At 34.9% G+C, this 24,483-nt stretch overlaps 1 long non-coding RNA gene across 1 annotated transcript; it reads left to right on the top strand.

The window, feature by feature from the left end:
• Positions 1-618: 618 nt before the first annotated feature.
• LOC121089189 lies at positions 619-23,671 on the top strand. The gene is made up of 3 exons (XR_005828151.1): positions 619-803; positions 7,554-7,560; positions 23,660-23,671. It is a non-coding gene; the product is annotated as an uncharacterized LOC121089189 (long non-coding RNA).
• The last annotated feature ends 812 nt before the right edge of the window (positions 23,672-24,483 follow it).

The raw sequence follows: 24,483 nt of genomic DNA on the forward strand, positions 1-24,483 counted from the left end.
TTGTGATAGAAACTTCACCTGTTATATAAACCATAGAAACACAAATAAAAAAAATTATATCATACCACATAATTGCTTTCTACTTGTAAACCACATTATATAGGAAAAAAAACCAACCAAACCTTCAGAATTATTGAAGTGTTAAATTTTCATTGGTTTATTTTTCATATTGTTGTTATTAACATTCTTCATCTGGTAACGCTAGATTTTCTGCAACCTAAAATACAGTCCTCATTTCTAAGTCAGTTGATTTTGGACGACTTGATTGGGTGAACTGATTTGTTTTAACAGTTATACTGTCAGAGCACTGCAGATAGAAGTGTTTACCTCTAACAAAACTTAAAACATGCACTTCATATTGTAAGGAAAGATTTCAGGTTTCTTGTTATATAAAGCTCCCTTTCCCAAACCTCACAAAATACTTTGTCTTTGTCCCTTGAAGTATCCACATACAGATACCAGAAGGTTTGCCACATGTGAGTTGTAACATTCCTTATGTCAATAGTGAGATCCTTTGGCCAAGATATTGATATTGTAAATTTGAGTTTGTTGACCATGATTTAAAGAATTAAGTCAAAATTTCTTAGTGACTAAGTATCCTTTATTGGCACTGCTGGATGCACGGGGGATCCTTCCGCCCAACGTGCATGTCTAAAGTAACTAACTATCTTATATTTATACAATAAAATAATGAATATTCCATTAACGCCTATACATATTCATTACCTAACCCCGCCTACTCTCACTTCGTATGTTCATTAGCTTATCAGTCCTTTGTGCTTGCGCAGACTCCTCCAAGAATTGTGGGCAGGGGTCTTTGGAACATGGGTGGTGGTCTCTGGGAGGAAGGCCGTAGGTCTTCCTCATGGTGTACTTTTCACCTTTTGCTAGAAAATGCTGAGCTGGCTGAGTTGGCCAGTTTCAACCAAGTCTCCCTTTATCTGTCTTTCCCCCACTGCGGTGTTTTAGCTTAAGTTTCAACATAACAGAAGGACAACAGGTAACAGGATGTTAGCTTAAGTTTCAACAAAAGGTAGATGGATAACGGGATGTTGACAGACACAGAAGGTCGATGCATAACAGGATAGCATTACAAGAAGTTGGCAAACACAATACACATGAGGATGTCATATATCTTATATTCATTACATTTTAACTACAAGATTTATTCTATCCTAAAGTGAATTCATACAATATCATTCCCCCCTTTTCTAGGTACATGCAAATTCCTTTGCATCATATATATCTACTTGCTTTCAAACACCAAAACATGCATCTAAATAATATACATACCAATATTCCCAATATTATAAAAAATTATTATTACAACAAAAATCTGCTTCAACCATCGAAGGTTAGGCAACCAAAAAGTCAGCTTGTTCCACATTTTTTCAAATCCCCAAGAAAGATCATCCTTTGTAATCTCATGTAATATTCTGGTTTGTTTCCAAATTTCTTCTAAATCAGTGGAAACTCTTCCACTCTGATCTATGTATATACAACTGGTATTAATAATTGTACATACTCCCCTTTGAGTAGCCAATAATAAATCCAAAGCCATTCTGTTTTGTAATACCACTTGTGACAAACTAGATATTTCTATTTGCTGTGCCTTTATAGCACTGATTGTTTTGTTTTCCAAGTTTTCTATCATTGCTGATATATTGACTATAGTCTTTTCCAGTTCACTTACCCCTAACCACGGTATAAGCCATCCGGCAAAGCTATGAAAAGCACTTGGTTTTTCTATCAAAGGATTTTTAATTCCTCACCCAATTCTCTGAATGTGATTTCTCAAGTATCCTTTTGACAAAGAATCATGTAATGTCATGTTGGGAACTACTGTTTCTAAGCTACATGTTCCCATCCAGTTTTTCGGTAAAACTTTTCAGGCTGTGTCATTACACAACCAGTGTTCCTTCCGGCACTGGCCAAGCTGTGGAGCTAACAAAAGTCGAGATACCAATGTCTAAAGTGGTATTACAGGAACTTGGATTTCCCACATAAGTTACAGAATTGCAATCCAGTTTCCCTTGTCCCTTGGGTGGATTACATCTCTGAACACACGTATAGTACGAATCTCGAACCTTAGGGCTATTTACTTCTAATTGCAGAGTTTCATAATTTCCAATATTCCAAGAGGTATTTTCCCAAAGACTTTTCCAAGACTGATTCCTAGGCAGTGGGATTCCAATCAATGATATACCCTTTTCTCCATACTCGGGCATATGTGTACATATCCAACAATCAGTTTTATTCAGAGTCTGAGAGATTCCTCGTACCAGAAATACATGTGCATTCTTATTCCATAAAGTTAAGTACAAATTTGGTAGCCACCCAATTATAAGTATGACCTGAAGAATCGTAGTCCTGTGGGTCCTGTCGGGGCTACGGTCCATGATTTCTCAGGAGCTTTCTTCACTCTTGAATAGTGAACCCAATCGACTTGTTCTTTAATCTTGATAGCTGTATGAGTTGTCAACAACACTTGGTACGGTCCATTCCATCTCTCCTCTAGGGGTTGTCCTGAAAAAGTCTTTATGTACACGTTATCCCCAGGTTTAAAGGGATTGATTGATTGATCCAGTCCTCTAGCCCTAGTCCCTAAAACGAATTTATGTACTTTATTCAACTGTTTCTGAAGCTCAGTTATATAAGCATATAAATATTCTGACCCTGTGTTAAATCTTCCCCACTAAATAAAAACTGATGTGGTCTTCCGTATAAAATTTCAAAGGGACTTAAATTCTCTTTTACTCTAGGTTTAACCCTAATTCTAAGTAATGCTAAAGGAAGGGACTGAGATCAAGACAAATTAGCTTCCTGCCCAATTTTGGTTATTTGTTGCTTAATCAAATGGTTCATTTTCTCTATTTGTCCACTTGCTGCGGCCTATAAGGAGTATGTAGTTGCCAATCTATTTTCAAAATCTTACTTATCTGTTGTACCACCTGGGCACAAAAATGTGAACTTCTATCCGAAGACATTGTTCCTGGGATTTCAAAACGTGGTATTATCTCATTTAACAAGACTTTAACCACTTCCCTTGCTTTATTTGTTCGACGGGGAAAGGCTTCAGGTCATCCTGAAAATGTGTCGGTCAGAACCAGTAAATAACGATACCCCCCTTTTCTAGGGAGCTCTGAAAAATCAATTTGCCACTGTTGCCCTGGATAACTTCCTTTACCAATTACTCCAAGATTTATTCTATTTTTGGTATTGGGGTTATTGTGTAAACAAATGCTATATTGTTGAGTTACTTGCTTTATCATTGTATATTGATTTCGTCCCACTAATGTTTGACTTAGGCTCTTATATAATGTGTCAGCTCCCCAGTGTGTTTTATTGTGTTCTGTAAGAACCGTGGGCCATATCAAATTAGAGGGTATTACTATACGGTTATCTTTTAAATGTACCATCCATCTGGTTTCATTTTACCTTTTAAGTCTTCAATTAATTTTAAGTCCTCTTTTGTATAATTTGGCTTTTGATTTACTCATATAGTTTGGATCTTACCGTCTGGTATTAAAGACAATGCCTTCACTTCAGCAATTTCAGCTACCTGCTTAGCCTCTTGATCTGCCAATCGATTTCCAATTTCAATATCGGCGTTCCCTTTTTGGTGTCCCTGACAATGCATGACAGCTATCTTTTCTGGTAGTTTTATACCTTCTAGCAGTTTTCAAATCTCTTCAGCATGTTTTAGCTGTTTTCCTTGAGCAGTCAGCAACCCGCGTTCTTTCCAGATCGCTCCATGAGCATGCACCACACCGAATGCATATTTAGAATCTGTCCAAACATTTTTTTTCTTTTCTGCTGCTAGTTCCAGTGCTCACATAAGAGCAATTATCTCTGCTTTCTGGGTGGATGTCCCAGGGGGTAATGATTTGGATTCAATTACCTGTTGAGTGGTTGTGACGGCATACACTGCCTTACATTCTCCTTGTTTCAAAAAGCTGCTCCCATCAGTGTACCAGGATTCGTCAGCATCTTCCAAAGGTTCTTCCTTAAGATCAGGCCGACTGGAATACACAGCCTCCATTGTTTCTATACAATCATGTGGTATTGGTTCGTCCAGAGTTCCACTAAGGAAAGAAGCTGGTTTTACAACATTAGTGACCACAATTTCCACATCATCTTGCTCTACTAACATTGCTTGATATTTTAAAAATCTCTGTGGTGAAAGCCGATGATTTCCTTTTTGCTCCAACACTGATGAGACCGTATGGGAGACTAACACTGTCATTTTCTGTCCCATTGTAAACTTCCGAGATTCCTGTATCTTGATAACAACAGCTGCCACAGCCCGAAGGCATCTGGGCCATCCTTTACTTACTTCATCTAATTGTTTAGAGAAGTAAGCTACTGCTCGTTTATAGGGACCCTGTTTTTGTGCTAGTACCCCCAAAGCTATCCCTTGTCTCTCATGAGAGAACAACCAAAAGGGTTTCGAGAGATCCAGTAACCCCAAAGCCGGGGCTCGCATTAATTCTTGTTTAAGTTGTTTAAAAGCTTTCTGCGCTTCCCCAGTCCAGACTAATTTTGACTGGCCATTCTTTATCAATTCATACCGAGGTTTTACCATGAGTCCATAATTATAAATCCAAAGGCAGCACCAACCTGTCATTCCGAGAAGAGCTCGTAGCTCCTTTACTGTTTGGGGTTCTGGAGTTCGGCAAATGACCTCCTTCCGTTCAGTTCCTAGTTCTCTTTGGCCTCCAGAAATTTCAAATCCCAAATATGTCACTCGTTGTCAAACCAGCTGGGCTTTCTGTTGGGAGACTCGATATCCATTTAAACCCAGGAAATTAAGGAGACTTATTGTCCATTGAATACAACTCTCTCTAGTCTCAACAGCTATTAAAAGATCATCAACATATTGTAACAAAGTTCCCTCAGTGTCTGGAGGCATCCAGGTCTCAAGTTCCTTTGCTAATTGGTTTCTGAAAATGGTTGGGCTATTCTTAAAACCTTGAGGTAGTACTGTCCACGTAAGCTGTGTCTTCCTGCCTGAGTCGGGGTTTTCCCATTCAAAGGCAAATAGATTTTGACTTTCTGCAGCTAAGGTTAAACAGAAGAAGGCATCCTTTAAATCCGGCACGGTAAACCAAACCTGATTATTCTTTAATTTAGTCAGCATAGTATAAGGGTTCGCCACTACTGGATGTATATCCTCAGTGATTTTATTTATGGCCCTCAAATCCTGAACCAACCTATAGCTTTTTCCATCCGCCTTTTTGATTGGCAATATGGGTGTATTGTATTCTGACTCACATTCCACTAATAATCCATACTGTAAGAATTTGTCAATTATTTCTTTAATTTCTTTCCTGCCTTCTATCCTCAAAGGATATTGCTTAACTTTAACAGGTTTCTCTCCTGGCTTTAATTTAATAATTATTGGGGTCACATTTTTTGCTTTTCCAGGGACTTCTGTGGCCCAAACTCCTGGATATACTTATCTGTGATCTCAGAGGGTATTTCAGTTTTAGGATCAGTTTTTATTAATGCCAGGCTCAATACATTTATTAGTTGTTCTTCTCCTATCCTTAATTCCATTTTCCCTTTTTCAAAAACAATTTCTGCTTCTAATTGTTCCAACAAATCTTGGCCTAATAGGGAATTTGGAGATCCAGGCAGATATAAAAACCTATGTATCCCCATTTGTTTTCCCAATTTATATTTCAATGATTTTAAGAAAAAGGCTTTCTCTTGTTGGCCAGTGGCTCCTATCACAGTCACAAAGTCCTTATCCTCTGGTATTAGTTTCTGGTTTAACACTAAATAAGAGGCTCCTGTATCTATTAAAAATTCCATCTCCTGTTCCAGTTTCCCTAGCTTAATTTTAACCAGTGGATCCGCTAGGGTGGATTCCCCCAGTCTACTTCATTATTCAGAAGAAATGTTAGCTATTACAGGTCGGGTCTCATTCAATTTCAGACACTCTCCTTTCCAATGACCTATCTCCTTACAGTAGGCACACTGATCTGATCTTAAGGACTGTTGAAGCCCTCCCCATCTTCCAGCTCCCCGACTCCTAACCCTAAGGGGTTCTTCTTGTTTTCTCAATGCAGCTACAGTGGCTGCTGCAATAGTTTGTCCTAGTTTCTGTCTTTCGTCCCCTTCCCAATTTCTAAACACCCTCCAAGCCTCTTCCACCAATCTTTCCAGATCTCTTATATCTGGTTTCTTCATTTTCTGAAATTTCCACCTTATATCCTCGGCAGATTGTCCTAGGCATAATGAAACCAGCTGTGATTTACCCTCCTCAGATGAGGGATCTAAGGTAGTGTATTTTTGCATGGCTGTTCTTAAACGATCAAGAAATTTCATGGGTGTTTCAGATTGTCCCTGTTTTATTGTATATAATCTTGACCAATTAACCGATTTTAGTATCACATTTTCCAAAGCAATTCTTATCCATTCTTAGTATCTTTTTAACAATCGGTAATCATTGTCATCATTATAGTCCCAATTAGGATGTCGACAGACACAGAAGGTCGATGGATAACAGGATAGCATTACAAGATGTCGGCAAACACAATACACATGAGGATATCATATATCTTATATTCATTACATGTTAACTACAAGATTTATTCTATTCTAAAGTGAATTCATACAATATCAACCAAGCTGGAAATACTGTCTGGAAAATGGAATCTTCTTTAATGTCACTAGGGTCTGTTTTTAAGGTTAAGAAATGCTAAGAGCGTGCCAGTGCTTTCCCAGGCACCTTCAAGTGAATGTTCTAAGTCCCTATTACAGCAAAATTGGCTATAAGGAATCCAGAGTTATTTAGAAATAAAGCGTATGCTGCCAAACACAAATGAAAAAGTTCACAATATGTGACACCGAGGGGCTGGGCTACAGTAGTTAATGCAAACCAAGGATCTTAGGTTTCAATATCTGTTACCTCTGTTGCTGATGCATTGGAAATTATAGTTTTAGTGTGTAGCTCAGGATTGTGACAGGACTGGCAGGGGAAAATATTTTGGGCTGTGATGTCTATCAGTAACTGAGTTGTTACAATCTTTACTAATATTGATAAAATTCTTATGCACAGGAATGTTTTTCTCTAGGAAATGGCTTTAAGCTTACAAGGAAGAAAGTGGGAAGAATAAAATAAAACCAGATTTTTACAAATGGGTATATTCCAGTGAAAATGTTGCATATTCCACTGTGGTAAAAAAAATCACAAGTGCCACACAAAAAGTTACATAATGCTATATGTTTCTCTATTACATATATCTGGTTTTATTCCACTAACAACAGCTATTTTAGAGCTGACAAGAATATTGTTTTGATCTGTTTCCCTGGAAATATTTTTTTTCCTGTAATTAACTAAAATTAAGAAATAAATTCCAAACCATGACATCATTAGGGACTGTTGTGGGTGCTGGAATTCACCCACTTGGTATTTTCTAAAGGAATAAAGCAGGTATTAGAGTAATCATTATAGCTGATAAATAGTTCTTAAGTATAGAACAACTTTTTAATTCTGAGTTAGAAGCCATTTGATTTGAATGCATCACATGAGAATGATCATAAAGCAAAAGTGTTATAGATTCACAATTTGATCTAAATAGAATAAAAATAACTCATATTAAAAGCAAACTATTTTGTTACTTATTGAAAAAATCCTAAATACCAGTCAGCCTACATTTAAATGTTCAGAATGTGTTTTCAAGAAATTGAAGTTAATATTTATTTATTAAGCTTAATTGGCACAAAATACTAAAATATATTTATCTCAACACTTCAGAACTACATGTTTTAGCAACAATTTGGTTGTTAAGTTATAGTAACATATCCTTCCTGGGGGAAAGGCAAAGCAGCAGGGGATTGGACTTAGCTGCAACAGAAATTAATTTTTTCAGCTTCAGTGGAACACTGTTTTGGATGACACGACTATTTAGTGTTAACTGGTTTAACTGTGAAAGTTATAATATAAATTCTGACACATTTAAATGGAAAAGAGACAGCACTGTAATTAAGCCCCACAATAGTGGTGTGGTGAGGTGTGAAAAAAGCAGGCTTATTCAGCACCCAAAGTAAATTATTGTAAATCCATAGTAGGTGTATGTCAAAAATTAATTCAAAGTACACCATAGAAGATTTTTCATTACTTCTAAAACTTGTGACAATGCAAATTTTACTGCTGACTGCTGTGTTGAGGTATTAGGCTGCGGAAAAGGGATGCTAACTAAACTGTTCATGACATGTTTGGAATATTCAATATAGTGTGGGCACCTCAGTGCAAGTCATTGGGTTGGGTGCAACTCAGCTGGATTAAGTGAGATACCTTGCAGAATCTAAACAGGCTCATGATCTGCAAATGAAAGGCAAGGGCACAAATATTGTTCTCATGAAATACTAAAAAGGTTCTGTTATAAGGATGAGTAAATTAACAACTTTGTGAACTGAGGTATTTGCTAGGAGGAGCAGTATTTTCATAAAATAGTGAAGTTATCTTTACTTTGAAAGATAATCTTATCAGCCTGGTACATACTACACCAGAACTCATAACAATGCTGCTTCTGACTTGTAAAAGGTTTCTTATAAATCTATTTAAAACCCCAATTACTAGATAACAATTTATGCTCGTAACCAGATAGGATATGCAGGAACATTGAAGTGGATAGGTGTTTAACTTATTAAATAAAAAATATTAAATTCTAGAAAATTAGGAATTTAAGTTTTGAAACCGTAAGAATAATTTTCTTAAATGACCATAGAAGAGAAATTTCTATTCTGTAGCCTACTAAAACTTCACAATCGCAGTCATCTTTATGGCCTGAACAAACAGTCACTAAGCATGTGAAATCCTCTTTAAAATAAATCTGTTTTCTTGATAGTTTTCTTTCTGTATATTTTAACAGTGTATGGGTCTGGTGAAGAAAGAATAAAGTGTGAAAGATCAAGTCAGGGGAAAAAAGAGGTTTTGGAAAACTTCTCACCGTTCAGTTTCAGAGCTGTCCTCGATTTTTGGTTGCTTAATATTCTTTAAAACAGTAAATTCTGAAGGTTTTATTAAAATAGGGTAAACCATAAATCCAAGAAATTAAAATGTTTTATAAGAAAGAATGTGGATTTTATATTTTAAACAAATAATGCTCTCTTTCTTGTTCTCTTGTGAAATGATAGGTGTGGTCTACCAAGTCCATGTAATGCTGTTTTGATAATTTTATAAAACATTATTGATTTGAGAGAGTTATCTATGGAAGATGCCTTGGGAATACATTTTGAAAGCAAATGCTAAGATGCATGCATATCAGTACCAAGCTTGGGAAGATTTTTTGTTTCTTTCTTTGTTTAACCTCTATAAAAAAAGCACACAAAAATTGGATCTAATTATAACTCTGCTCAGCATTAGAAAATCGCCTTTAATTGTCTTTACATATAAGTTAGCTTTTACTGAATCAGAGGCTGTGAAGACTTTTTCTGTTAATTATAGAAGAAAAGCAGAAGTCAGTTGCATGAGGTTAGGACATCACTGTTAGAAAAGATTTTTTTAATAAGCAAGCCAACATAACTGTAATTATGATAATATGGTAAATGCTGATAATTTGACTTAATGGAATTTAGTAATTTAAATAACCTATAAGAACGAGATACCTAACATTTTAACAAGCTGTAAATATAGAAACTATTCCAAATGGCTAGAGGGTATAAGGATAAAAGAGGCAGGCACAAGGGGGTGGTGCACATTAACAGATGCTTCACTTTTTGTTGTCATAAAGCTGTGATAGCTTATCGTTATCTCTGGAACTGTTAAGTGAAACAAAACTACTGGAACTAATAGATGTTTGGTTCTATCTTATCTAAATCTTATCTGACCACTGACATCAGCTCCACAGACAAATTACCTGTTCAACTATGGTGGATAGATCTTTAATCCTTTTGTCGTGTTAACAAATAGAGTGGTGGCATTCTTAATGTTTGTAAAATGTTTGACCAGAGTATCGAACAAAACCCATGTAGGATAAATTTTCCTGAAGTTTAAAACACTGATGTGAAGGAGAAGGAACTGTCATTTTATTCATTGAGACATTAACCTCCCTTCTATCCCTGTCTCCCCTCAGCCTTGACAGAGAGCCATCAACTCCATCCCCCGAGTAGGAGACAGTCAGCACACCTCTGTTGTTTACAAGATGGTCCAGCTAATCGGTACTTTTAAGACAGTTGTCTGAGACATAGTACTAATTGGGCTAGACATGCATGAATGTGCCTGGAAGCTGCGATGTGTCTGACCTTTCTGTATTGTAAATGCAGTGTCTCGTATTTTTCGTTGTACTTGATGAGTTATCGTCATATTTTTCTTTAATTTATGCTCTTCCTTTTGAAAAATCTTAAAAAAAAAAAAAAAAAAAAAAAGAAGAAGTTATCTGGCAAACCTTGCACTTGTAAAATGGAAGTGCTTGGTTTCCTACACTGAATGCCCACGACATAGTTTCTGTGGTATCAAAGTACCAGGAGTAAAATCCTTTCTTCTGAAGGTATACAAGACTTTTTTTTCCCTAATGCTATGAATGATAATAGGATCTAAAATACTTGTTGAAATAACCTCTCATGAAAGGAATCTCTGTACAGAACCAGAAAAAGTGAAAAGAGGGAAGGGATATTTTGGAAATGAACAGAATGTACTTTTTTACAGCTCTTCTGTCATTGTTAATGTTTTTCCCGTCTTCTGGATATAGTGAATAGTTTCCAGAAAGGGTAAGGTAAATGTAAAAAGCATTTGTGATGTGTCAGTCACCTATATAAGCATCAAGCTGATTATATTGATGGAGGTGGCAAGTGATTAGAAGCTTTGGACGCTGTTTAAACGGATCTCTTTCTGTGATTCTGTTAGTTCTTAGTAGATGGATCTAAGTATATGTTAGTGTGGTAAAATGAAGAGTAATTGGTGGTCTGTTCCTATGAAAAAGTCTCTTTTTCTTAAATGAGTAGAAATACTTAAAAAAACCCCCAACAAACCAAAATAATTTACCCATATTTCAATAAGTACAAAAAGAACAGTCCCATTTTAAACACAAAAAAAACATCTTATTTTAGACATTGTTTTGGCAGCTCAGAGTATTACAAAATTTATTTTTATTTTTTTGTTTGGTTTGTTTCAAAGAACAAACTGGATAGGGAGAAAAAAACTATGCAGGTCAAGTGAAGCTGAAATAGAATATTTTTACTGTTTTTTAAATCTTTCCCCATTTGAGGAATTATCTAACCTTACGGTAGCTTTTTTTGCTTGTTTCCTCTGTCCATACAGATTATCACAGTCTTCTAAATGTAAAGGGAAGAAACCGGTAACAGGTATAGTCAGGATTTGTGAATCATGAAATACAGTATTTCAGAGATAAAACTTTTTTTTCAATTTCTTATTCAGAAAAATTCAGCATATGCTAGTGATAGTCATACATTTGCAGAACACAACTTGTGTTGAACACTAACTATACATAGGAATAGGATCATTACCAGCGTTACTGTGTAGTTTAGTCTTGTAAGAAGTGGTCCAGCAATTCGTGTCAACGGTCCAGCAATTCGTGTCAACAGAGGGTTTAAAAGGTAAATATTGGGACCTGGATCTAGGGGACAGGAGAACAAAGGAGTTTCAAAATGACTGTTAACTATCGCACTGAACGCTACACAAGTCTCTGACATCCAGCCAAGGGATTATCAAATAAGGAAGAAAAGGAAACTGAAGGACGACTGGAGGACAAAGCCTGGGAGAAAGACTGCGAGCCTTCAGCCCAAAAAACTAATTGTAATAACCTTGCCTTTCTTAGAAGTAGCGATGAATATGTATTAGCTTAGGAACGTAAGAACCAGCTGCCTAATTTAACAGGTGTGCGTGTTAGAGGAGCCCTGACTCCCCGCGCACCCAGCGCTGTTTACTTGCCTTTTATTAACCCTGTAAATAAATCATATAAAACGAAAAATTGACTCGGAATTTGTCACAGTCTGTTTTAGCTTTGTAACTATATGCCTTATATATTCTGGTTTAGCTTCACAACTATATTGTTTGTCTCAGTGTAAACACTGTGGAGAGATTGCTAACTGACCCTGCTTACGTAAGAGCCGTTTAAAACCTACAATCACTGAGGAGACCATCGCATAGGTAATGAAACAAACTTGGACTCTCCTTGGGCTCTCCATATGAGGGAAATGAATAAAGGTTCAGTGATCAGTCAGCTATAACTACAGGATTGACTATTGTTTGAGATCCCTTAGAAGACTTGGAGACACCTGTAAGGAGCATGTGCAAGGCTTAACTAACATGGTACCACCTATTGAATTGATATGTATGATTTTTCCGAGAAATGTAATGCCTAATCATAAGTGTGAACTATATAATTTTGCTTGAATGAAACATACAACGTGCACTTTAGGCGAAAGGATACCCTGTGCATCTAGCACTGCAAAAAAAGAATGCCTGCTTCTTACTGCTACATTGGTGTTAAGGAGTTTTCTTATTCCGAATTTCAGCTACACCAGAATGTTTAGTGAAGTTTTTCTTTCCTGCAGCTATTAAACTGTAAAAGTTTGAAAATAGTGTGCTTAAAATACATTGATCACTGGTGAAATATTTTCTGAGAAACTGGATTTCATCCATAGAAATTACAAGAATAATTTCAATGTTCCTGGTTGCATTTGGAGTACATTAAGAGTGTAAAAATGGTCAGACTCATTAACAGACTACAAACACTATTTAGGAGAACACTGGAACAAATAATGTAAATGTTCTGGAGTTCTACTTAGTTTAATGGAACTATTACAAGTTTCTTTTTAAAAGTTAATATTCAGCTTAGAAAGTATACACACAGCATTATAAAAATCTTGATGTCTGGTACCCTTCTTTAAAAGTGAAAAGGGCCAGAGCCTCAGCTGATGCAAATGGGCACAGCTGCATCCACTTTCAGTCACTCCCGTCAGTGGTATATGAAATGTGTGTCTACATTTTGACCCTCACATTTTTATATCAATGGAATTTCAGAATCCAACAGTTTTTGCCAGCATCACAGTATCCTTCTGTCTGATTATTGGATAGATAAGACTACTGTCTATGTAGGAAATTGGAATGTGGATCAAATTGGAAACTTAACAGTAATAGATTTTTGTAATAATACCCAATTACAAGGTCACAATCCATCAGGACAAGATGCTAATTTGGCTTATGGTTGGTATAAAGCAGGGAATACATAGAACAAAGTAATCAAATTGAAACAGACATCCATAAGATATGGAACAAGGCTCAGATTTTGCATGGAATTACTAAAGACAATTTGTCATGGAGTTTTGAAGCTATATGGAACAAACTGACTTTGCGGTTACCTAATTTAGAATGGTTAAAGCATGCTTTTGTTATAATACTTATTATAGTAGGTTTACGCATATCCATATGTATATTACTTCAATGTTCTATTTGGTGCTGTAGAAGAATGATCATAAAATATGATTTTCTGTATTTGTAAAAGAATTTACAATAGCTGTTAGAAAAGGGGGGAATGAATAGTGAATGCTGTACCACTTATCTAAAGGATGACGCACTTATGTTTAGTTAAAGTCAGGAGATGTCCAAGGACACTTATTGCCACATGATGGATGCACAGACTGCTAAGTCCTTGGGTTGGTTATCTTTAAAAGGGACATTTTGTCTTAGATTCCTGTTTTACATGCAATATGTGGTGAAGATGGAGACTTTAAACATGACTGCTAAGGAATAGAGTCTGCATAGTGACAACTCCTCAAGGACATTGTCCAGGCACAAGATATGTTAACGTTGTTAACTTGAAGATATACTAGGTCCTTGAATGGAATGTGCTAATTGTCCAGGTGTGAGATATGTTAATGAGTTCCCGGAAAGTTAATGAATAGACAGGAGTGACTTGTATAAAGAGGGGGCTGAAAGGTTCCTTCAGTGTGCATGACTTTGGTGGAGCGATCCCCCATGCACCCAGCGCTGCCGAATAAAGATAACCTCCGCTCACTCGAATATTGGTAACTGATTCTTCAAATCAGTCTTACTTAATGTAACAAAAGAGCTTCACTGTGATGCTGCTCCTGGTAAAACAATCTCCTAGCATATAATCCAAAATCCACTAGATCAGTGCAAAGCCACTCAATGGTGTAGACAGGCTTTGAATGAAATCTTCACTACACTTGATGATGTGCATTGAAATACGTTGAGGTTAAAACATAATATCTTATTAATAAATACTTTGCTTTTTTTCTGGTGAGAATATTTGTGGTTCATTTGTGATTATTACAGATATTTAGGTCAAGTGAGCCAAGGCCCCACAACCCCAGATAAAGAAAATCACTGCTTAGGGAAGTTTATGGTAAAGACAAAACCAAACATAATTCCTGAAAAGTCCAGTTTAGTGCCCTAAAAATAAGATCACTCTTTCTCTATTACCAGGCACTGTCACTTTGACGCAACACAACCCCCTTAAGGTCTTAATGACCTTAGATCTCAAATTAGTTTTGTCAAATACCTTCTTATCCTTCTAAGTCTCTGAAGACTCCATTTACAGTATGGAGTAGGAAAGTAGGAGAGTTTTGTGGGGTTGTATTTCTTTTAATGTGCATCAACTCTTAAGTAAACTTTTTGAGTCATCCACAAAACATTCAACTGTTCTTACACTGGTATGCCTTCGTTTAAGTTTAATGTAAAGCTTCATTCTTTTCTGTTGATAAACCTGTGAAATTGATGCAGATAGATTGCATTGTAGCAAAAACCATCCAGAACTGCTCTTTGCAGTATCTCCTTTACCTGGGGAGAAGTTCATATAATACCAAATAATCACCAAAAGTTTTTAAAATTCACACAGTACATTAAGGCACGTTAGTGTCATGCAGTTCATGTACACATACCACACTGAATGCCTTCTCTTTAATACTGAGCTTATTTTTGCTTTTGACATCTTGTTTCTATTTCAACTGATTTCCTACAATAAATTGTGGAACACCTTCTGTCTTTATTTAATTCATTGATAACTGTTGTGGTTTAACCCCGGCCAGCAACCAAAGTACCACACAGCCACTCCTTTACTCCCTCCTCACCCAGAGGGGTGGGGACAGGAATCACAAAGGAATGCAAAACTCAAGACTTGAGATAAGAACAATTTAATAGGTAAAGCAAAAGCCACACACACAAGCAAAGCAAAACAAGGAATTCATTCACCACTTCTCATGGGCTGGCAGGTATTCAGCCATTCCCAGGGAAGCAGGGCTACATCACGTGTAACGGTTACTTGGGAAGACAAACGCCATAATGCGAGATGTTCCCCTCTTCCTTCTTCCTCCCCCAGTTTATATACTCAGCATGACATCATATGGTATGGAATACCTCTTTGGCTAGTTCAGGCTAGCTGTCCTATTTGTATCCCATCCCAATTTATTGTGCCCCTCAAGCCCTTTTGCTGGCAGGGCCCAAGAAATTGAAAAGTCCTTGACTGAGTGTAAACATCACCCAGCAGCAACCAAACCCATCAGTGTGCCATCAGCACTGTTCTCACATCAAATTCAAAACACAGCACTGCACCAGCTACTAAGATGAAAATTAACTCTATCCCAGATGAACCCAGGACAATAATCTATGTTTATCATGAGCTTACTTGTTTTTTACATGATGTTAATATAATATAATCCCTACTTGTCAGGGATATAATTGCATTTTCAACAGTTCTTAGCTTTTTATTTTACGTCTTTGTGTTATGTGTTAGTAAGAACAATACTGATTGTCCAATAATGTTAAGACAAATGATACACATACTAAAAGGAATTTTCTGAAGAGCAAGCTTAAAACCTAGTTTTTTGGGGCAGTTTACAAGCAATTAAGAATTGAAGATTAGTGCGCGTTATAGTTCTGAATCAACATCATCAAAACCATTTAATAGAATGTGTATTCTGTCATCTATGCCATGTTCTGTATTGTTGTCATCTAATTGTCCTAAGGTTCCCAAATAACCTAGTCAGATATCTTTAAAACAAGATAAGAATCTAATGTTACAATATTGGTAACCTCTGGAACCTATACTAAAATAGTAATAAAATTATTTTCAGGAGATGAGATAAACTCACCAGCTGATTCAAGCAACCCACATATGAAATATTAGTAACCAGTTTTAATGTTTTTCTGAGGGAACCCAATTAAGTGTTGAAATATAATTAAAATAAGAAATCATGCTAGTTTGAACTTAATTAGGGAGTAATAAACAAATACATAAATAAAAGAGAAAAGAAGATAGCTATAGATAACAATATGAAGATCTAGAGAACAGCTCCAGCAGAGTTCATGGAATCTGCCATGTGCAAGCAAAGACATTCTGACTGCCTCTAATGTAGGCAAAGGAAAGGAAAAAAAGAGACAAAAATCATTGAAAAAAAAAAAGTAGTTGCATGATACTGTGTCTTGAGTACATAAGAACGCATTTTTTTAGGGTTACACTTTTAAAGTTGTATCTATTTGGTTGGGAAAAATCACAGGACAAAGCTTTGGCTTTACGGTTAAGATTTTTTTCACTTCTTTTCCTGTCTGGGAGACATAAATTATTCCCTACTTCTAGATTCTGACTCTAAAACAAGCTCAATTGCAAAAGACCTGAAACCAAATCAAACCAAATCTTTTGGAGGCCAGGAAAAATAATGGATGGTATCACGCATTTATGAGCCTTCTAGGGAAATGTTGTCTATGTTAATCAGGTGCATTTTAAACTGAGTTTTTCCACCTCATTCTGGGTCAGAATCTAAGGATTCCAGGATAATCCTGTCTCTGGATTTACAGTGTCTTAATAATTCACTTGAAGTATCTAAAGAAAATGTATTGGCCTTATAATGTATTTGTATTGTACTCTGTTATCATTGCTTTTACTGTTGCTAGTTATTACTCTACACTGAACTCCATGTTTCAGCCAAGGTCTTGTATCAACATAATTAGTAAAGTAGTAAATAAGCAATATGAACTTGCAACACTATTTGCCAAGAATTTATCCTATAATCAGGGTATCTTATCTATTTCAATTTAACATACCTTTAATTTTATTAGATTTGTTTTATTTTTACAAAATCTCAATTAGATGTTTAGCAATTCCATGGTCTCTACAATTACTTTCAAAGAAGCTTCTTAACTGAAGACATATAATCTCAGAGAACTGATATTTTTCTTATTGCTACTAACTTTTTATTTTCATTTGAAACAGGGATTTTCATCTATGTTTAACCAGTCAAAACAGACACATTTCACTTACTCCAAATTCATAAATACTTCATATTTTCATAATCCACATTTAGTGCCCCCACCCTTCATGGCATGGTTTTGCTGACTGTAGAAAAATATGCATTATTAACATATGAGACCCATAAAGAGGTGATCAGTCCAGAGGAAATGCATGTTTTCCTGTGATGATAAACACCTGTGTCGTATTTAGCTGATCTATAGATGTTCTTCTATCTGTGATATTATTTAAGGCTGAATATGTCTGAAAGAATTAAAAACTTTGGAATAGTAATTGAGGCACATGATCGAAAATGTACACTGGCTGAGGATTTTTTTTTAATTATGTAGTGAATATTCAAATTTTGATGCTATGTTTCTCTGTGAAACTAGATTTCTGTGATGCTTGTAGCTTTTGTAATCAAGTTTCTTTATTTTGCTACCTGAAAATGAGAATTATATTAATCAGAACTTCTCTTATGCATGATTCCAAGTGGGGATGAATGATACCGTAACTTTGCTAAAACTCCTATTTCTGATTAAATAAATATTTCTTTTGTCCAGCTTTCCAGCTAATTTTTCCATTGTTATTTAATTAACCGCTCACTTAAAAAATTCTTCTTGTAGTTTTTCTACCTAAAATGTTTTAATAAAAAAATGCGTATCAGTTCTTCCCCTGAAACCCATTTTTCTGCGTTGTAACACTGTACTAAACCCTTGTTAGGTGCACAGTTTTTATGACTGATAGAGAACTCTTCATCTTAATTGATACCATTCATTTCAAAAAATACTTTTACATTATGATAGTCAGTAACATAAAAACTTTCTTAGTAGAAAACATGAGTGGAAAACTTAAGTTTAATATTATTCCTCTCTTCATGAGTCTTAAATTCCACAAAGTATTCAATTCCCCTTTGTCCAGGATTACTGTATCATTCTTCTCAGTCATTTTTGTGTAATCATACATTCTGTACTCCTCATTTTTTAACAATTCACTGTTTTCCATCCTGTAAAATAGTTTCTTATTAATCATAGCCTGGTTTAGCTTTGAAACTGGTGGTAGGAGAGGGTTTAAGAGTGCCTTAGAGCACAATGTTTTCTATTCCAGTTTCTGGGCTGTTCTTTCACATACCTTAAATTGTTTCTTGAGAAAAGTCACATATCTTGTACGACTGATTTATGACCGATTTTTGCTCTTGTTTTTTAAAGGCTTATAATTCTTATAATTACACAAAGTAGCCTTTACCCAGTAAAGGTGTTATCTGTATTTTATAAACTTAAGTGTAGGTGTCAGTGCATCATTAACCATTTATTTTGTTTCTGCATGGTGCTGACTTGTAATCTCCCTCAAATATGTTTGAAATTGGTATTTATGATGACCATTTGACTGAAGTAGTAAAACAAATCAACAAATAAGGTTTTTTCAGTTAATTCAGAGGAAAAATACAAACAAAAGACAGACTGTACTTGGGGAACGATCTGCACTTGAGGAGCTAATTTATTTTTAAAAAAATCTTTGACACATGAAATATTGTTATGTCTCTCTTAATGGGGATAAGAAGAAATGTTAGCATATGTAAAAATGAAGAACACTAGGAAAGTCTAAGCATTAAATCCTTCTTAAATAGTTTTGGTCGAAGCTTCTCATTTTTTTCTCAGCCTAATTAAGAGAGATGAAGCATTTATCATCATTGATTGTATCAACAGTGCTTTCAAAATGATGGAATACCAGGACTAGGACAGCTTGGGGAACATGTATCATCATCTCACCATTCTGAATGAACATTAAAAAGTGAATTAAAGAATAGTAGAAATAAAAGTTTAGATTCCCAAGGTCTTTACACGTATACAAGGGGAAATAAAATTTCCAGTTTCTTCTAGAATGCTGCAGAACATTCTTAAGTATAGAATGTGTGTTGCTGCAAAATACCTTTATAACTTAAACCCTTTTGGAGTTTAAAATTGAGATGATGATTGAGTTAAAATGTTAATACCAGTATAATATTTTAAGTACTTAAAGAACAATGTTTAATGAGCATAACAGAAAGGATTGCATAAATAGTCTTGCATGTAGTTGTACTGCCACATTCATGTGAAAACTAATGAGTACTGCTTATCTACAAGTACATCCTATCTACTCCATATCTGTTCAAATGTTGGAGAATTATTTAAAAAACCCCAATGGTTAGCTGTCTGCATGCTTTTTTATACACTTGAATGAATTACAGGTAAGATCAAACATTTTAAGACTGTGAGACATTTCTGAGTTGGTTGTGACCACTGTTTAGATCCTGCCCTTTTCCAGTGGTGTAGAGTCACTCTTGGAGTTCATTACAGACAGAAATGCAATTCTTCCAGTACCAGGAGAGCTTGTGGTCTCATGCAGAGGATATTATTTTTCTTGGTTGTCATAGAGTTTAATAATGTGGTTTTCCCTTTGGCTGATATCATTAAGGCAATAATGTGATTGTGATACCTGTCTGTAGTGACTGCACCATCTCCATTAACACAGATGAGAAAAGTCATAAATAATATTAAAATACTTGTCAATGATCATGTGTGCGCAGCAGTTTTAAAAATCACATACACCTTTCCTTATACACCATTTCGCTATGAAGCTGTAAAAAAAACCATCATGTTTTTGGAAAGCAAACTTTATGCCAGTGAATATTATATGATTTGCACAAAACATTTAGTTTAGGTGATGCTTCATATTTCAGAAAACTCAAATTCAAAAATAAGCATTTTATTAGAATTTTATTAGATATTTTTTTTTTGTTGTTGTTTTTGGTTTTTTTGTTACAAGGTAAGATTTTTCTACTTTTTAAGTAAGGCTTGTTCAGAACACAGTTTTGCCATAAAACAGACCAAGAAATTCTTCCATACATTTTTGTATTATATTTGCTCTGTTTGTGTCACAGCTGCACACTGCTTTATGCCTCCGCAGGAAGCTTCATGTAGTGGTAGTGCTTGAAAGGTTAATGGCATTTACTGCGTTCCTAATCTATTCTTTAAACTGCTGATTAGCATTGAAATTGATTCCCAGCTCCTTGTGGCTGAAATGACATTAATCTAGTCTCTGCTATTAAAAATGTTACACCTTTCTCATGTTAGCAGGTGATAACACATCATTAATTTGATGGCTTCCATTGTTCTGTCCTTTGTTGGAACACGTACAAATGTTAGCAGTGAGCAAAAATCTAATGTATTCATTCAGAAAGAAAAATTGCAGTAGGTTATCATTAAGTGCATTTGAAATGTGAAGGATAACTATTTTTTGTAACTGTCAGGTATCCAAAATTATTGGATACAGGCATTAAGTTGTGGTCAGACATATAGAACATTATTGTAGTTATAAAAATTGTAAATGCAACCTACTGTGACAATGTTGAAAGGCTGGTGAACAGTCTCCAGTTTTCAACCTCCACTACCCTATCTCCATATGGAATTCAAATTACAAGCAAACTGGTAATTTAGTGTTTTACCCATCAGACTAAAGCCAGATGCACAATTGTACAATGTGCAGTGCAAGAAAACATGGAATGTCAAAGAACATATACTCTTCAAAGCTACTTTCCATTTCCAAACACCAAGCCCAGTCTTGCCATTACGCTGTTGGGTTAAATACCTCAAGAGTGACATCTCTTTTGGGTATGTAAAGTCCTGTGGCTTAGCTGCCTTGTCCAGGATCCTATTTTCGTTATTAAATTAAACAGATTGTGAGGTTTGAGTCTATTTTAGCAGGATAATTTGTTCCTGCTAATACTAATAGGTAACAAAAGTAATAATCTTATTAAGTCATGCATGAATCTACAGCCACCTTTTAAACTGCAGAAAATGTTTTAGAAAATAATCTATCATTGATGGAAAGATAGGAGGTGATAAAGGCCACACTATCTCTTCACAAATATTCACACCTGTCATGAATTTTTTGGCATAAGGTTATAATCAGAAATTCTCATAGAATGAGCAAGAAACAAAAAAACCACTATGATGAAAAAGTTTTGGTCTGAGTTTTTTTCACTTTAGTGAGCCAGCCTAAAAAAAGGGCTGATTGTTGGTGATGTAACCGAGAATGCATTCTAAATCTTCATCTCTAATTCAAGTGCTTTTCTAAGAAAGATATGTGTTCGCCTTGAAAATGAAAATAAGAAATTACTTGAATGGCAGCTTTTGTGTTGTTTTATGACATTATTTCTGACCCACTGAAGGTTAAAAAAATAACAGTATATAACATATTGAAAATAAAAAATAAGTAAAATTGTAAAAAACTAGTAAGTTTCCATAAGACTTGTCTGTATGTTATAAAACACTGAGGAAGTTTGCATAAAAGACTCAAAGCAAGTGAGCTGCAGGATCAAGAGAGCTCTAAAAACATCTAAGAAACAATTGCTTTCAAAAAGAAGAGACAGATATCACAAAAGTGCTAACTATTAAAATGAAAAGGAAAACTACTAACATTTTTAAAAATACATAGAGGCAGGACTAAGCAAAGTCTGTACTTTAAAATGTGACATAAAACATATATCATCAAAGGAGAAAGAAGAAAAAGACTCTTACAAACTGCTGTTCTGGAAACGGTCTGTTCTTCTAAACAGAGGTGTGCAAAACGTAACTGAATACTAAAAACCCCAAAAGAAAGAAGTATCAAGTTAGTTTTAATTTTGAAGGAGGTAAAAATGCCCACTAGGGCATTAAGATTGTGGGTCACTACAAAGTGTGAGCAAATAAAATACGTGTCACACTGCACTCCATAAATAGATAAATGTCCACAAGTTGTGCTGAAAATATGTATGCACAGGGTGCAGAAATACATTTAAATTCATTGAGAGACAAACAGTGAAACATGAATCTGAGACAAATCTGTAAATATCAAGTATTACCTTTTCTATACCCTAAAAATTTTCTCCCGTAAATACTACAAATGAGGGAGAGTGGGAGAAAAGTGCCAAATAATCTCTGTAAAAGACCTAACTATTTTTATTATTGAAGGTTAAAAATAAAGAACAATAACACAACATAGTTAGAGAACCAGCTTATATGTAGCATTGTAATACTCTGTTGAACAAAGGGACAAATAAAAATTTCCAAAGGAAAAAAAAAATGCTTTGTGAAATAGATGTTAATATAGAAAATTATCCCAGTGAAGAATGTATAATTAGTCATACTGGGCTAGATTTGTCTCCATCAAGAGTCTGTGCCAGCTGTAATATGAGACCACATGAAAAATATTCTGGAAGATGCTTGCTAAACAACTCACCTAAAGATGATTTCCATTCATTGGAATGTCACTAATATTATAGAACTAACAGAATTAATATTAATTCCAAATACATTTTTTCAAAGTTCATTATATTGGGTGCTATGTGTTTTAAGATACTCTGAATTATCTGTGTGTATATATTACCGATTCCTTTTTTAAGTCAGATTTCAAAGATTGTTAGGCATATATTTATGAAAAATGTATGTCCTGTATGCAAGTTTTGGTGCTTAATCAACTAATTATGTATTATTCTCTTTTGCTAGCTGTAAAATTGTTCTGTTTCAGTTTAGCTTATCTTCTTTTCCTGTTTTCTACATAAAGTGAGATAAAAGTTTCCAATCTATCTCTTGATGAAAGAATTACAATTTACTGTGTAACATTTCAATATCATTCCCATTATTTTCAGTGCTTTTTACAGGGTTTGTTTTATGTTGGGTTGTGGGTTTGGGTTTGTTTTGTGTTTGGTTTTTTTTTCCCCAAATGTCTTTTGAGTATTTAGAGAACATTTCACTGAACTTCTTCAGTTACTACATTTCTGAAAAGCTTTTCATGTAAAAATATACTGGGGGAAAAAAAATAAAATCCATAGCCAGATCATACTAGGTCACATTCCTCAATTGAATAGATACAAATTCTGATTCAAGTGGGAAATAAACCAAAATTAAAATTATACAGAAATCAAATTTAATAAAAGATCCACGATAAAAAAAAAAATTAAACTATATGTTAAAAATTCCTCAAAAAAGATGACATAACTGCTACGGCTACTCAAAACCTTGCCATTGTCAGAGAACAGAAAACTCAAATTCTTGAAATGGGAAAGATGAACAATGAACCATGTGTAAAGTGAAAGAATAGTATATGGTAGAAATATACTGCTTTAATAGCACATTTTAATCATGTAAAATTAATGTTAAACTCAGAGATACATTTTGAGCTATAAAATAAAGAATAAAATGTAGTATCTTACCATTTAGATTTCTAAATTCTGGTGAAAGATTTTTGAGGTAGCTCTGACAAACATTGTTTTTTTCTAATGTCTTTCCTTTTCCATGGAAGGCAGACAAATAGACAAGCAGACAGACAAACAGGTAAAATTTACTAGCAGATGGTGCCTGAAAAGTCTGAAGAAGTAATGACCTGTTTCTGCATGGCTGAGGCAGAGGTGATATCTCAGGGAGATTTTGCTAGGAGAATTAAAATTAGGCAGATGGTTTCCATTCTCATTCACAGCTGAGGTGTTACAGTAGTATTATGTTATCACAAATCTACAGATGAAACAGTAACAATGTACTGTTTCTTCTGGTTTTTAATGACTTTTTTAATGAAGAGCAGAATAAAATAAATTCAGTGCTGCTGGCCATATTATTTTCTGCTCGTAATATCTAATACTAGAAGTATCAGACACTGCACATTTCTAACATGCATATTTGTACTAAGGATTAAAATGCACCCAAATTTGTTAGATTACATAATGAAAGATATTGAATTTATGCCAAATTAAAAAAAATATATATATACAGTCAATTATTAGACTAAATCAGAATTTTAAATGAACATGATTCTGATTTTTTTCTTTTTGCAAGAAACATTTTCTACAATAATCCAGTTGTGCTCTTTTTATTGAATAGGAACTACTTACAATAAGTACTTTTATTGAAACACAGCTCAAAAGATTAGAACAAGCACATGAAAACTGTCTTTTATGGTCTTGGATGTGAATTTATCATCTCTTGATATTTTGAGGCCTAAAGGTTCATATTTGCAAAGTTCAAGATAATATGGTATGCTACACCTACAGCAATCATACTCAATTCATATTTGTTCTCAACACCCTTTAAGAAACTTTATATTTTCTGACTTGTTAGCTAGACTCTTTAATGCTCCTAATCTAACAAATGCACATAACTTCAACATATTCTAGACTTCTGAACAACAGCAGCCCGAATATTAAAATAGTCAATTTGGAAGCAATAGGAAATTCAAACTGCTCCAGCAGGGGAAA

The sequence above is a fragment of the Falco naumanni genome, chromosome 5 (genome assembly GCF_017639655.2).
Source record: "Falco naumanni isolate bFalNau1 chromosome 5, bFalNau1.pat, whole genome shotgun sequence".
NCBI classification, from domain to species: domain Eukaryota; kingdom Metazoa; phylum Chordata; class Aves; order Falconiformes; family Falconidae; genus Falco; species Falco naumanni.